Source organism: Sparus aurata, chromosome 1 (genome assembly GCF_900880675.1).
Source record: "Sparus aurata chromosome 1, fSpaAur1.1, whole genome shotgun sequence".
Taxonomy (NCBI): Eukaryota; Metazoa; Chordata; class Actinopteri; order Spariformes; family Sparidae; genus Sparus; species Sparus aurata.
In genome coordinates this window covers 38,316,647-38,330,169 of record NC_044187.1, presented here as the reverse complement: position 1 = coordinate 38,330,169, position 13,523 = coordinate 38,316,647, and the positions used below count along the sequence as shown (strand labels likewise).

At 38.2% G+C, this 13,523-nt stretch overlaps 1 protein-coding gene and 1 long non-coding RNA gene across 4 annotated transcripts in view; both read left to right on the top strand.

The window, feature by feature from the left end:
• The first annotated feature begins 2,669 nt into the window (after positions 1–2,669).
• On the top strand, positions 2,670–4,576 carry LOC115589493 (uncharacterized). Its single transcript, XR_003985532.1, has 4 exons — positions 2,670–2,772; positions 3,323–3,367; positions 3,642–3,711; positions 4,021–4,576. It is a non-coding gene; the product is annotated as an uncharacterized LOC115589493 (long non-coding RNA).
• Positions 4,577–11,980: 7,404 nt separating this feature from the next.
• The window catches only part of LOC115585640 (palmitoyltransferase ZDHHC5-like), a 31,135-nt gene continuing 29,592 nt past the window's right edge, over positions 11,981–13,523 (top strand). For 2 of the 3 annotated variants that reach the window (XM_030424189.1, XM_030424206.1), the window contains exon 1: positions 11,981–12,536. The gene's annotated coding sequence lies outside the window, so the exon portion shown is untranslated. Of the gene's footprint in view, positions 12,537–12,591; positions 12,694–13,523 lie in introns of those variants that run through there. The other variant, XM_030424198.1, reaches the window with a different exon arrangement.

Genomic DNA, 13,523 nt, shown 5'->3' with positions numbered 1-13,523 from the left:
TCGTTTTTCTCAGCTTCCTTTTTCACTTCTTTTTGCTTCTTAAGGTTATCCTGTCTGGCTTTAGACTGTGTTAACCATCCTTGCGCTATGCGGAGCTCGTCAGCTCTTTTTTCATGCTTTTTCCCTCGCTTGGTGATGAGACTGGTCTCCAAGCGGGATATTAAATCCTCTATTTCTCTTACTTTTAGGCGGCCTGTAAATCCATACTTCTTTTTCCATTTATCTAGATACTTGACACTTTGAGGATTCCATTGCTTCATATGCTTTTTATCACCTGCACTGTCTTCATCTACAGTTTTACGAGAATTCTTCCCACCCATTGTATGCAAAGTTTCGTTTCAGTGATCATTATTTTTAATGCTTTTCCCTAGTCTGCGTTGTGTTTTTTATGCGTTCTCTTCTACTTCAACAGGCCATAGACGTTCATTTACACCGATAAGGTTTCAGTCTATGCTGCTGCTTCAAAGAGAAATACTATTTAAACTGATTTTAATTTTGTTTCTATTTTACTTTACCTAGGAATTTGCAATATCCTGTTTCTAAATGTAGGGTGTTTTTACTCACAAGAGAAGGTGATAAGATTTTTCCTCAGTTCTCCGGTCCCGTCTCCTTAGTTTCAAAGTCCGGATCCCGTCAATCCAACGCTGTTCAGTTGGAGGGGACGCCTCCTTCAGGCCACCTGTTGTGGTCCTGCCCGTCGACGGGCTTCGGTGTGTCGTCCTCCTTCTGGCAGAGCTGGGTATGTTGGGATCCGGGTCACGGCACCAAGAAATGTTAGGTTTAAATCTGTTAAGAAATGAGACACGGACAAAGAGATTGTCTTTCTAGGCAAAGGGGAAGAGCAGAAGTCAGCACACAAAGTCTGGGCTTCCGAGTTCCCATGAGCTGCTCTCCCCAAGCATCTTTTATTCACCTACAATAGGGCGTAAGCGTATATGATTGGCTCTTTGACAGTACATATGAGTCATACAGTTGTTATGCATGATGAAGAAGTACACGTACACACTTTCGGACCTACGGCCTTCAGCATCTATCCTTCACACAAACATTCTTATGATGTCCACCATCAGTTATTCACACAAGATGCCATTCGAGGCCTTGTGGTCCTGCTGGAGGGTGAGTGTGTTTCTTCACAGTACTTTTCCAGGAGCTCAGTACACTTCCACAAACATATAAAGGAAGACAAGCAGGTTATATCAATGCAAAGCAAGAAACTGATAATATAAGCATAATTTTTCCAACAAAGATCAAGACATTTAGCATCAGAATCATATTTCTTAGACCGTGCATTGTCAATTAAATTTAGTGTCATGAGCAAAATCAAGTCTAAAATGTTCTGGGGTAGAATTATGCTGCAAACTGCTCACAAACTGCTGTTGGTTGAAGGTTCTTCTATATTATAGATATCTAAATTATAAAGCCATTTCATTGGTTTTTGAAGTCTATCCTGCAGGCGGCCCTGCTGTACAGTTACAAGAACCTTTACAAGTACATAACTCGGTTGCATATAACATACTAAATAATTTCACTAATGTGGACTACCGTTTCTGAAACACATGTACCTGAAGTGATAAAAAAGCAAGCTCAATGTTTGAGACTGGAGAACATCCTAAAAACATCCTTTGACACATACACATTTAACTTGCACACTATACCTCGCATTTGCCAGTGTGAGCCTTGGCATGCATTCAGTGTTGCCAGATTGGGCGGTTTATTACCCAATTGGGCTACTTTTGTTGACGCCAGGCGGGAAAAAAATACATTAGGCGGGTGAATAAAATTTGGACTGCTTTTGTCCACATTCGGCTTTTGTCCACATGAGGAGCGCCGGAGGAGCAAGTTAAATTAAAAAAAAGCAACAACCCCACCCCCCGACTGACGGCGAGGAGCGTCTCCCCCCCCACACACAAGGGTGTCTGGCAACTTTGTGGTTTGGGCTGGTTTTGATTGGATTGGGCGGGTTCTAAGATGTGATTGGGCTGGAAACTGTCAATCTGATCTGGCAACACTGCATGCATTACAGAGAGAAATGGCTTCATAACTGTAAGTGGTTGGAGCTCAGGCAACTTCTCTGCCATCTTTGTCAAATACGGCCAATACCTGTAATGGGAAAACCACTTAATATTTGGGGTGCATGATAGCATCATGGTAAGGAGACAAACCAGGACCTAGGAAGTCACCAGTACAATCCCAGTAACCAATCAAAGAGCAAATTGTAGCCAATGAATGCTAACGTTGCCTTATATCTGCAGGATGTGCAAGTAGTAAACAGATAACACTTTAGCCAGCCAGCCAGTTGCCGGCCCACAGACATCATGACCAGTCCTCTGCAGTGGTGGACAGTAACGGAGTAAATTTACTTGAGTACTGTACTTAAGTACACTGTAAAATGTTACCAGAATTTAACAATATTTTACTGTAATATTTCACAATAATTTACTGTATTATCACTTTACAGGCTTTAACTATAATAATCACAATATAATACTGTAATTTAGAATTTTCTGTGAAATCAAGTAAATTACTGTAAAAAAAACTGATGCCAGGTTTTAACAACATTTTACTGTAATATTCCACAGTAAAATACTGTAGTCAAACCATCCTCTGTGATAACACAACAAATTATTGTAAAAATTGAATCGCGCTTGAACCGCATTGCATTGTGGGACCAAGAAGAGACGTCAGGTGGATAAGGGTGGATAAGATACTGTTCTCTTACATCCATGGTGGATAATGTTACGACCCAACACACACCGATAGAAGAGCTCGAAGGTAAGGTTAACATCATTACATTTTAGGCAGCTTGTAACAACTTTATATTAGTTGTGTGAGTTAATGTTAGTAAGTGAACGATCTTTGGATCAAGGTAACGTCACTTTATGCTCCACTTTTTTGGCTGTTAAGTCATTTCAAAGCCGTTTTTCTCCGCAAAGCTTTGCCTCATAGAGAAGTAACTTATATCTTTGGAAAGTTCAAATTGTGTGTTTTCATCTATTCGTCTCCACATGTCGTTATGAGGCATACTGTGTGAGTTATTTGACCGAGAATACGCGGTGTTTTCGCCGCGAATTAGCAAAAGTCAAAGTTAAAGTAAGCTATCGTTTGCCTCCAGCTGCAACAACTAAGTCATTACAAAGCCGTTTTTCTCCGCAAAGCTTTGCCTCATAGACAAGTAACTTATATCTTTGGAAAGCTCAAATCATATGCTTTCATTTGGTGGTCATATCGATGGGAGGGATATGCATGAGTATTTGATTGACTACTAATCTTTTCCAGCTTAAAGGATATGATCTGTCACTAATTGCTCTCCATTCTTTTTCAGAGGCAGTTTAAACAAGGACAGTGATCCCTGGAGCAGGCTGTTGAGGTAAAAATAGCACATAAAACTGTGTAAATAATCTGAGAAAATCAAGTGGTTCTCTTCTTGATATTGTACTTTGATCCACCACTGAATGTCTCATCAAACTAGCAAATGACATTTGGATCAAATTAAGCCTATAGTCAGTAATTTAATCGCATTCATTCACATGTTGACACATAACATTTGCTCTGATTAACCTCTAAATCATTAGAACCAGTGACACGTCTTTTATGCACCATGTTGAATACGCTACAATGCTATGTTATTTCTTATTTTACAGCCGTGCGCCACAGCCGCTGATGTGCAGAGGACAGTGATATTACCAAGCACCCCCTGCTTGATTGTCCAAGGTACTGTTGATATCTGGATTTTATATTGATATTTCGAGCTGTATGTGGTTATTTTAAAAATGAACAAATGCTAACATCAGCTGAGCTACTTGTTAACTGCTTATGTAAATTTGCACCGGGCAGCATTTTGAGTTTTTTAAAGGCTGAAGCTATACAAAAACTGTCATCGTGCTTGGCTTTCAATACTAATTTTTTTGGTGTAGGTCGGATTTAGTTGAAGAAGAAGAGGCACCACTGCATGTGCCTTGGATAAACAATGCAATATTAAATCTGTGAAACTGAAAGTTGTCTTTGCTTTATTGTTTACAGGTGCTTCTTGGGCATTAACCCTGAGATGGGCTCAAATTCAAAGAAGTGTGGAGGCATCAATCGACACGTGAGCACGCTCCAAAGTAAACTTGTTAACTTTGAGTGGTCAATGTAAATATGAAATTGTTACGTAGCTGGCGTAAGAATGTTCATATTGTATATGTTCATAAGTTGTAAATTGTTTATACTGTATTGTTTATACTATATATGTTTAGAGTTGTAAATTGACGTGTGGGTTGAGTATGGTAACCAATTTCCTGCTATCTATTTATCACAATTTGATATTGATTCGATTTAATATTGATTGATTGATTCATAGATTCAGTTGGTGATACCAAAGTATGATTTTGATTTGTAACCTGTTAACATAACTACCCCAGCCATGTAACACATCAATACTGGTATCAATATTGACATTAGACAGGGAATGAATCAGCACTTAATAGCTGAATCTGCTCTTTAAAAATGAAAATTCATGTTCATGTTTATGTTCAGAGACAGCTCTTGTAAATTGTTGAATATGATAGTTTTATAATTATTAAAAAATTAAAATGAGTATTGTCTTTGTTTTCTTTGTTCTTGTTTTGACTTTTAATTTAGCAAATCCAAAGCATGTTTGTGTGGTAAAATCACAGGTAACAAGTCAAATTTGCAATATGTTACAGTATTATTTAAGCTGTAAATTTACAGTAAATTACTGGCTACTGGTTGCATTACTTTTACAGTAAAAATTAAAAAAATACAGGCAATTACTGTAATTTACATACAGCAAGATATTGTAATTCCACAGCTACATACTGCTATATCACAGTAATTCCATGGGCATGACTACTGTGAAGTTACAGTATACAGCTGTAGATGCATTGTATTTTACTGTGAAATATTTACAGTACATTATTGTGAAACATGTACAGTAAATTACTGTGAAATATTCACAATAAATTACTGTGAAAGTAATGCAACTAGTAGCCAGTAATTTACTGTAAATTTACAGTGAAACATTTTACAGTGTACATATCCAGAGGATTTGTACTTTACTTGAGTATTAGATTTCTTTGGTACTTTGTACTCTTACTTGAATACATTTCAAAGACAAATATTTTTACTTTTACTCGAGTTAATGTCTAGGAAGGCTGAAAAGTACTCGTTACTTTCAGGTCTGCTCTTTTTTTTTTTTTTTTTTTTTCTAAAATACTATTGGACAGAAGCTGTGTTTGTCAAAGAAGGAGACCTATCACAGTGCACGCTCTCCACTGGGAGCTACGTAAAAGCGGAAATACGTCATCCCTCCCCATAAGGATACCTTTTTTTTTTATATGAACTTTATTTAAATATGCAATTTACAAATTATGTCAAACATTAATACAGAACACAGTACATAAGAGCTGCTTCACAGATACGAAAGTACGCAAAAGTATACAAAAAATCAATAAATAGAATAATACATGTACAAAGTACATTCCTGAGATCTCATAAGGTAAGAAACAAAATAAGCAGATACTAGTAACTAATACAATATCATTCTGTCATCCCATAAATGTATGTAACAATCTTTGCAGTCTTAAATTTCATTAATTGCCAGAGGGTATATCAAATATATTTTCATAGTTATCTAAAAATTGTATATTCTTTTTATTTTTAACCAGGGCTAGGGATTTATAGAGTAAGTTTTTTATCTCCTTATATGTTTATTGTTACATTTTTTGTCTTGTATATTAATACCATTCAAAAGCAAAACAGATGTGCCCTCTGGTCCAATTCTTTCACAGAAGGATAAGTGACTTCTCATTAAATTAATTAAGCCAGAGGGGATGGCTTTTATCACTGAGTTGTATTCCTTGAAAGGTATAGGAAAATTATGTCGAGACATAAAACTCTCATAGGAGAGGACAAAACCGTGTTCATCCAAAACAGATAGGATGTTATTAATACTTTTTTCAAACCATTTGGAATAAAAAAGAGATTTATTCCTTATAGTTATACACTCGTTATTCCATATAAGAGTTTTGTGAGGAGAAAAATTGTGCACAAAGCATAATTTCCAGGAGAGAAGTGATTGCTGATGAAATTTGGACAGTGTGACCGGAAGCTTGTTGGGTGAGTAGTTGCAGGCTAAAATGAAAGCAAGCCCACCAATCTTGTCAAAAATATGATTGGGGATGAAGAAGCATAATGAATTTTTATGTGTCAAACATCTTTTTAACCGATTGATTTTAAAAGTATTTATAATATCAATGAAATTAAGCACTTCAAGACCACCTTCCGCTCTGCTGTTAGATAGAACTGCATTTCTAAGTTTGTACGTTTTATTTCTCCAGATGAAATCCAGAAATAGTTTGTTAATTTCTTCAGCAGTGGCATCGTTCATAAAGAGGGAAAGAGATGGGTAAACAAAATGAGAGACGCCTTCAGCTTTCGACTAAAGGACCCTGCCGTAACATGTTAATCTCTCTGAAGCCAAAGATTAAAAATATCTCTAGTTTTTTTAATTCTTCCAGAAAAGTTTAGTTGTTGCCTTGCTATTAAATTTTTTGTTATATTAATGCCCAAATACTTGACTGTGATTTTTACTGGGATATTATCTATGAAGGTATCGCCACAATTGTGTATGGGCAATAATTCACATTTAGATACATTGAGTTTCAAGCCTGATGCTAGTGAAAACTGTTTCACTAGATCAATAGCTTTGACCAACTGTTCTTTGTCTTTCAGGAAAAGGGTTGTATCGTCTGCCAGTTGAGAAATTCTTATTTCTCTATTAAATATAGAGATGCCTTTGAAATCTGTATCATGTACTATATTTAATGACAGTAATTCAACAACTAAAATAAATAGAAAAGGTGAAATCGGACATCCTTGCCTAACACCACGATTTATATCAAATCTATGAGAGGTGCTGTGGTTGATGATCACTGAGCTATTAATTCCTTTATAAAACATTTCGATTGTATCTATAAATTTGTTTCCAAAACCAAACAATTTAAGACATTTTGTAAGAAACTTATGTTCAATGGTGTCGAATCTGCATAGTCTAATAAATCCAAAATAAGTCTGATTTTATTACTTATGTGTCTATCCTTAATGAAACCTGATTGTGTTTCGGCAACAATATGAGGTAGACCCATTTTTAATCTAGTTGCGTAAACTGATGCCAGAATCTTGTAATCAATTGTAAGGAGAGTGATAGGTCTCCAATTTTCTATCAATAAGTTGTCTTTGTCTGGTTTCGGAATTAGCGATATAACGCCTTGTTTCATAGTTGTAATCATCTCTCCCCGACTCACACATTCACAGTACATACAGAATAAAGGTTCCTGAATTATGTCCCAAAAATGAATATAAAATTCAACTGAAAGCCCATCTATACCTGGGGATTTACCACTTTTCATTGAGAAGAGAGCATTCTTAATTTCCTCTCTGGTCAGGCCAGAGTCACAAGTTTTTTCCAAGTCCTTATCAATTGTCACTATGTGTTTTTTAACTTTACCAATAAACATTTCACAAGAGGGATTGTTGAATTCTGATTTGTACAAGTTGCTATAAAAGGAAAAAACAGAATCAGAAATTAATTTTTGATCCGTACATTAATATTAAGCATACTTAGTGATTTTCTTTGACCGTTTCTTTTCTCCAAAGCAAAAAAATAGCTGGAGTTTGTTTCCCCCTCCTCCAGCCACTTGGCTCTAGATCTCACAAAAGCACCTTTAGCTAACTCAATGTAAATCTGATCGATTTTGAACTGTATCTCCTTTACTTCCAACTCCTCTTCAGAAGACAAGTTGGATTTAGATAAGAGAAAACCAATTCTGCTCAGTAATTCAGCTTCTGTTTAATCTTTGAGTGCTTTTAACTCTTTACTTCTTTTTACAGCAATACTCCTTATCATAAACTTGAAGTATTCCCATTTTTGTGTATATTCGTTGTCAGCAATTTCATTAAAAATGTCATTGGATAGACATTTTATACTATCATTAAAGCAATTGTCTTTAAGAAGGGCATTATTAAATTTCCAGTATCCTCGTAATTTAGACGCATTCTGTGAACCCCTAATTTCAGAGTGATTTTCTTATGATCTGACAATGGAGAAAAAGAATGGGAGATATCTTTTACATGCTGAAGTGCAGAGGAAGAAACTAAAAAAAGATCAATCCTGGATCTAGATGAAAGGTTACTCTTGTACCATGTAAAATCCTGCATGTCTGGATTAAAAAAACGCCATGTGTCAGTCAGGGAGAGATCTGAGCAAAGTTTCGAAACAATATTGTTGTTCAGAAAAGATTGACACAGTTTTGGGGGGAATCTATCTATTGCTTCATCAGGACACTCATTAAAGTCGCCACCTAAAATTACATAAGAGTTAGGATATTTGTGTGATAGATCATTTATCTTTTATCTGATTAAAGAGTATCTTATTAGACGAATGAATATTATGCCCATAAATATTGCATACTATGAAATTTGAATTATCATGCTTGAAAATTATGAGAATCCATCTACCATCATGTGAAGACACCACCTCTAAGATTTCCCCTTTAAATTTATGCAATAAAATAGAGACTCCAGCAGAGCGGTTAGTACCATGACTACAGTAAATCTTATTTCCCCACTGCCCTTTCCAGAATTGTACATCTGACTCACTTGAATGTGTTTCTTGTAAAAATATTAAGTCAGCCCCACTATTTTTACAGAATAGAAAAGTGGCTTTTCTTTTCAACAGATTGCGTATACCTCTGACATTCAATGACATAACAGTTAGAGAATGAAATTGAAAATCCATCAAAAATATCAGGATAAAATAATGAAGTAGCTCTCACAAGTAAATAACAAGAACTTGAAGTGTGTTTTAGACCCCTTAAACGAGGAAGTTATAGACAGTCAAAATAATTTGTGACTATACCAAAATATAGTATTGGTACCATAAACAGTTAGTTTAAATTGATTTAAACAATAACTATCAAGCACACTGGGTTAAACCCAGAACATTGCAGATCAAACAGAACACATTTTCTTTCTGTTTGTAATTGTACATTTTATAAACTAAATATGATGAATATTTCGTTGCTCAAAAATACTGTTGCTCTAATAATTAAGCAACCTTGCAATACAAGTCATGAGAAAATAATGAATGACTATAAAGAGAAACCAGAAAGAAGAATACATGAAATCATTTATCTTCTTTATCCCTTCGAACAACTAATAATTGTATAAGGGTGTGGGATTAATCCAAATAATGTGACTGCTGGAGTTTTTAACAACGATTTTTCCCCACAATACCAGCTGTCTGTTAATATCAACAGTTTGGAGACATAGCAATCCCCACCAGCTACCTCCAGAAGGTAGTAGTTCTATGGTCTATGAGTGTATGTATAATTATATCCTCCCTGGAGATGTGAACTGTTTGGATACAGCTTTCTTCATCCGTCATCACCGAAAGTTAATAGTTCAAAGTCAATAAGCTTATGCATAGTTCTCTATAAGCACCCTGGAGACGTGCAGCGTGTAGGGATCTTACCACTCTGTATGACTCTTCTCTGCAGTTATCTGAGGAAACGGCTTCAATTAATGTCTAAATGGTCAATCTTCTTCCCCTCTATCAGAGCATAGGGTCCTAGAAAGGACGCCTTTTTACCTTCCTTCCTTGCTTTTTCCACAAGGGGCCAGAGTTGTTCTCTAGCCACTCGATCCTCGGGGGAAAGTGCCTCGGTGAGACGCAGCTTGTTGTGCTGCAGAAACTTGCAGCCCTTGGCACTCTTCCAAACAGCATCACGGATACGTCGCAGCGCGAAGAGGATGATTAGGGACCGGTGGGATCCGTCCTTTCTCTTCTGACCAAGACGATGCACAATGTCGACACCCTCCTGTAGATATTCATGAAGCCCAGGGGCAACTTTTCCAAGGATGTTAATCACCACTGCTCTCACGTCTTCATTTGTCTCCTCTCTTACTCCGTGTAGTTTCAGTGTCCATCTGTAACTGTAGCGCTTGTTTTCAGCAACACCTGCCCTCAGAATCCGGTTCTCTTTTTTCAGTTGTTCAATTTCTAACTCTGTCTTCTTCAAAATGTCTTTGTGGCAATTAATATCCACCACAAGTTGTTCAACTGTAGAAGAGAGTTTTTCAATGCGTTGAGACATTGCTCTGTAGTGAGTTCAATCACTGAAATCTTACGGAACGTCTCGTCATGTTTACTGGACAGCTCTTGGATAGCTGCCAAAATGTCCGCGCTGATATTTGCACTGTCACCGTGACAAATCAGTGGGTATACGCCGTATACCCGCGTATACCCTGGACTACACCAGTGGCTGAGACTAACTGAGAATCGGCAGCAGAATATTTATTAACAAACTTTGACGAGGAAGCCAGAGATGATGAGTTAATTTTAATTCTCATCAATTTTATTGCAAAAGAAATCTAAGAAATAATTTGCATTAAGGGTGCACAGCTCACCGACTGTGGTTTTTGAGTAAGTTTAGCCACAGTGTTAAAGAGAAATCTAGGATTGTGTTTATTATTGTTTATTAGGCTGGAGAAATATGCTGTTCTAGCAGTATTTAGAGCACGCTTATTGTTTCGTACACTATCATGCCAAGCAAGATAAAAAACGTCCAATTTAGATTTACGCCATGCTCGTTCCATCCATACACCAGGGAGTAGATTTCTTTGGTCGTCTTGTCCTGGTAGAGACCGGTGCCACAGAATCGAGGAGCGAAACAAGTGTTGAGTTCACTTCATTCGTGAGGCTTTCCACAGGTTTTGTTGCAGTCGCAAAAGGAGCCAGGACCCCGGGCACTTTATCACTGAGCGTCGCTGTGATTGCCGGGCTGATATGACGAGAAGTAAAAACATTTGTGTCATTGACATAGGGACAGGCTAATGACTCTTCAAATGTAATGATATTTCCTGATAGAAATACAGGACGTGGTCTGATGGTTAGAGAAATGGTCAGAACTTCCTTTCTGAAGCCAACAGTGATGTTAATGAATCGCAGTGAGGCCATGATGAAGGAGAGGACTGAAGGATGCAGCCAGAGGCCCTACCACAAACTTTACCCCGCTTTCCTGGAGGCTGACAAGACTGTAGTTAGGCTCCTCTTGCTGCTTCTCCACCATGGCTATGAAGAGATCCCTTCTAATGCCATGAATATTTGTATTATTATCATAATCATTATTGTTTGTATTTTTATTATGATTATGATTATGATTATTATTATTATTAGACTTGAGCCATCCTTTTAACACCCAGATCTTTGCTTATGTACAGTTTTCTTGGTTCGACCCCTTATGGGAAATGGGCCGTCACAAAATTATCCATTGTTTTGTTTTTTATGCCATGATCGCCCCTTTAGTTTAAGAGCCTTATGAACTCACAGGTCAACTGCTAAGGGGCTTCAATACACACACACACACACACACACACACACACACATAGACCTACAGTGTGTCACAATCGAGTTCCATATATGATGTCCTGGTGGCCGGATTTCAGATTATTTTTTATTTTGGTGCGTGTGTGTGTGTGTGTGTGTGTGTGTGTGTTGATGAGGAGCTTGGTTGGGTGAGTTTGTCCACATATCCCCTGCTGTCATTTTAATCTCCACTTTGTGTAGCGTGTGTGTGTGTGTGTGTGTGTGTGTGTTACGTGGGCACTAAAGGATTTACAGTTTCGTGCACTTGCACACACAGGCACGTGCACGCAAACATACGTTAGTGTGTCAGTGTGTCACATGAGTGGATTAAAACCTCATGTCAGAGACAGTTTATGTGCAAACCATGCTTAGTGACAATAAATATATAACCATGGCTTTATTATCCAGTGTATCTCAGTCAGCACGCCCGGACTGTGTTGTTCTGTGCTCGGGAATACATTTAATCACGATTTAGTGCCATCATGACGATCAGTGTGAAGGAGGTTGGGTCACGGCTGGAGGACCAATATGATGCGCGTACAGCTTGACTGACACTACTGTTGTCCAGTCAGGGTTGTTTTATTGCGACGATTTTGCTGCTAGACCCTGGCATCAGAGTTTTTTTGTACTGACAAATATGTCGGCCTCTGGGAATCTCTTGGTCACCAATATTACGGATATATGAGGAGAGCATTATGCTATGGGATTATAATAACTTGGTTTTCTTCGTTTTTACCTCCGCATTGGCAGAACGGCCTGCAGACAGATGCTAATTATTTTAAAGAAGTTAAAAAACATCAGCTACCACCCCTAGCTTACAGTTAGTTAAGCTAAGTGCTTGTAGTAAATTGGCGTCAGGCGTCACGGTGGCTTGCTAGCTAGCCAACCATTTAACGTGCTGTGTAAATTAGCCCGGCGCTGGGATAGCTAGCCACCAAAGCAGCACCGCAACGATTGAGCCTACTGAAATCGCCGAATAAGTCGTATGGAGGAAAATGGATCTAATGATGTGGCTCTGCTAATTCTAACCACAAAGCGAAATAACAAGATCAAAACTGGCATATCCCATTCACCATCTTTGGACCCAGAACCATTGTGAGACCCCTCACAGGTGAGGTGTTAGCCTGCTGCTAACGTTAGCCAAGGTTAATCAATGGAGACATGCATAGCTAAAGGCTAGCTAATGTTACATGGTAAAGCAGCTCACACAGTATGCTGGTCATACCATTTATCGCCTGACTGTAGGACATGGAACGTGTTTGTGTTTGGTATGGTGCTCCTTTTCTCTCCACCCTGTTTGATCATTTCCATTATCGTGGTACCGCTGTGACTCATTAACGTTATTCGTCTCCACCCTCCTTTCATTTCATCACTGAGGATTTGCTGTATTAAGAACTATAATGTTAGACAGCGTAGCGCCGGAATAGAGCTTAAATCGTGAATTAATTTTTTCTCCTTACTCCAGATCTGTAACTTAGCGTTAGTAACGTTATCGTCCTCATTATGCGTCCACACCCCGGCTTCCGACAGTTCAGTGTGGGCTGATATCTTTCACTTGTGTGCAATGGACGTTGTGCCAAATTCAATTTCCTGAAATTGGCTGGAAACTGCTGTGCTGCTTATCGATAATCAAACCTAGAAACCACGGCGCATTAATGCGTGCACACCGATTTACGGAGTGGATAATGTGGTGAAACATGTACGAGTGCTAATCACAACCACCACACTACATTTCTACATGTGCACTGTAGTTTTGCGTGGCGTTTGTCCGTCTTGACAGTGTATCATTGTCGGGCTGAATAGTGTCCACTGAGCTGTCAAACCAAGCCTGCTGGGCCTTGTGACTGAATCAGTTAGGGCTTGCCTGTCACCTACCTGCCTGATCTGTATATATAAAACATGTTCTGCCTGCTTTTGAGATATTAGTCAGCTTTCCACCGCTAAATAGTCAGTTTGCTCAACGCTTCCAAATTTGATTAAAATTGCAATCCAAAATTGGAGACTTGTGATCAGGATACAAGGTTGATGGCATCTATGGCTAAAAGCTGGTTTGGTGCATATATTGAGGATACGTGCTGTTGCGAGGTGCTGCCGTGAC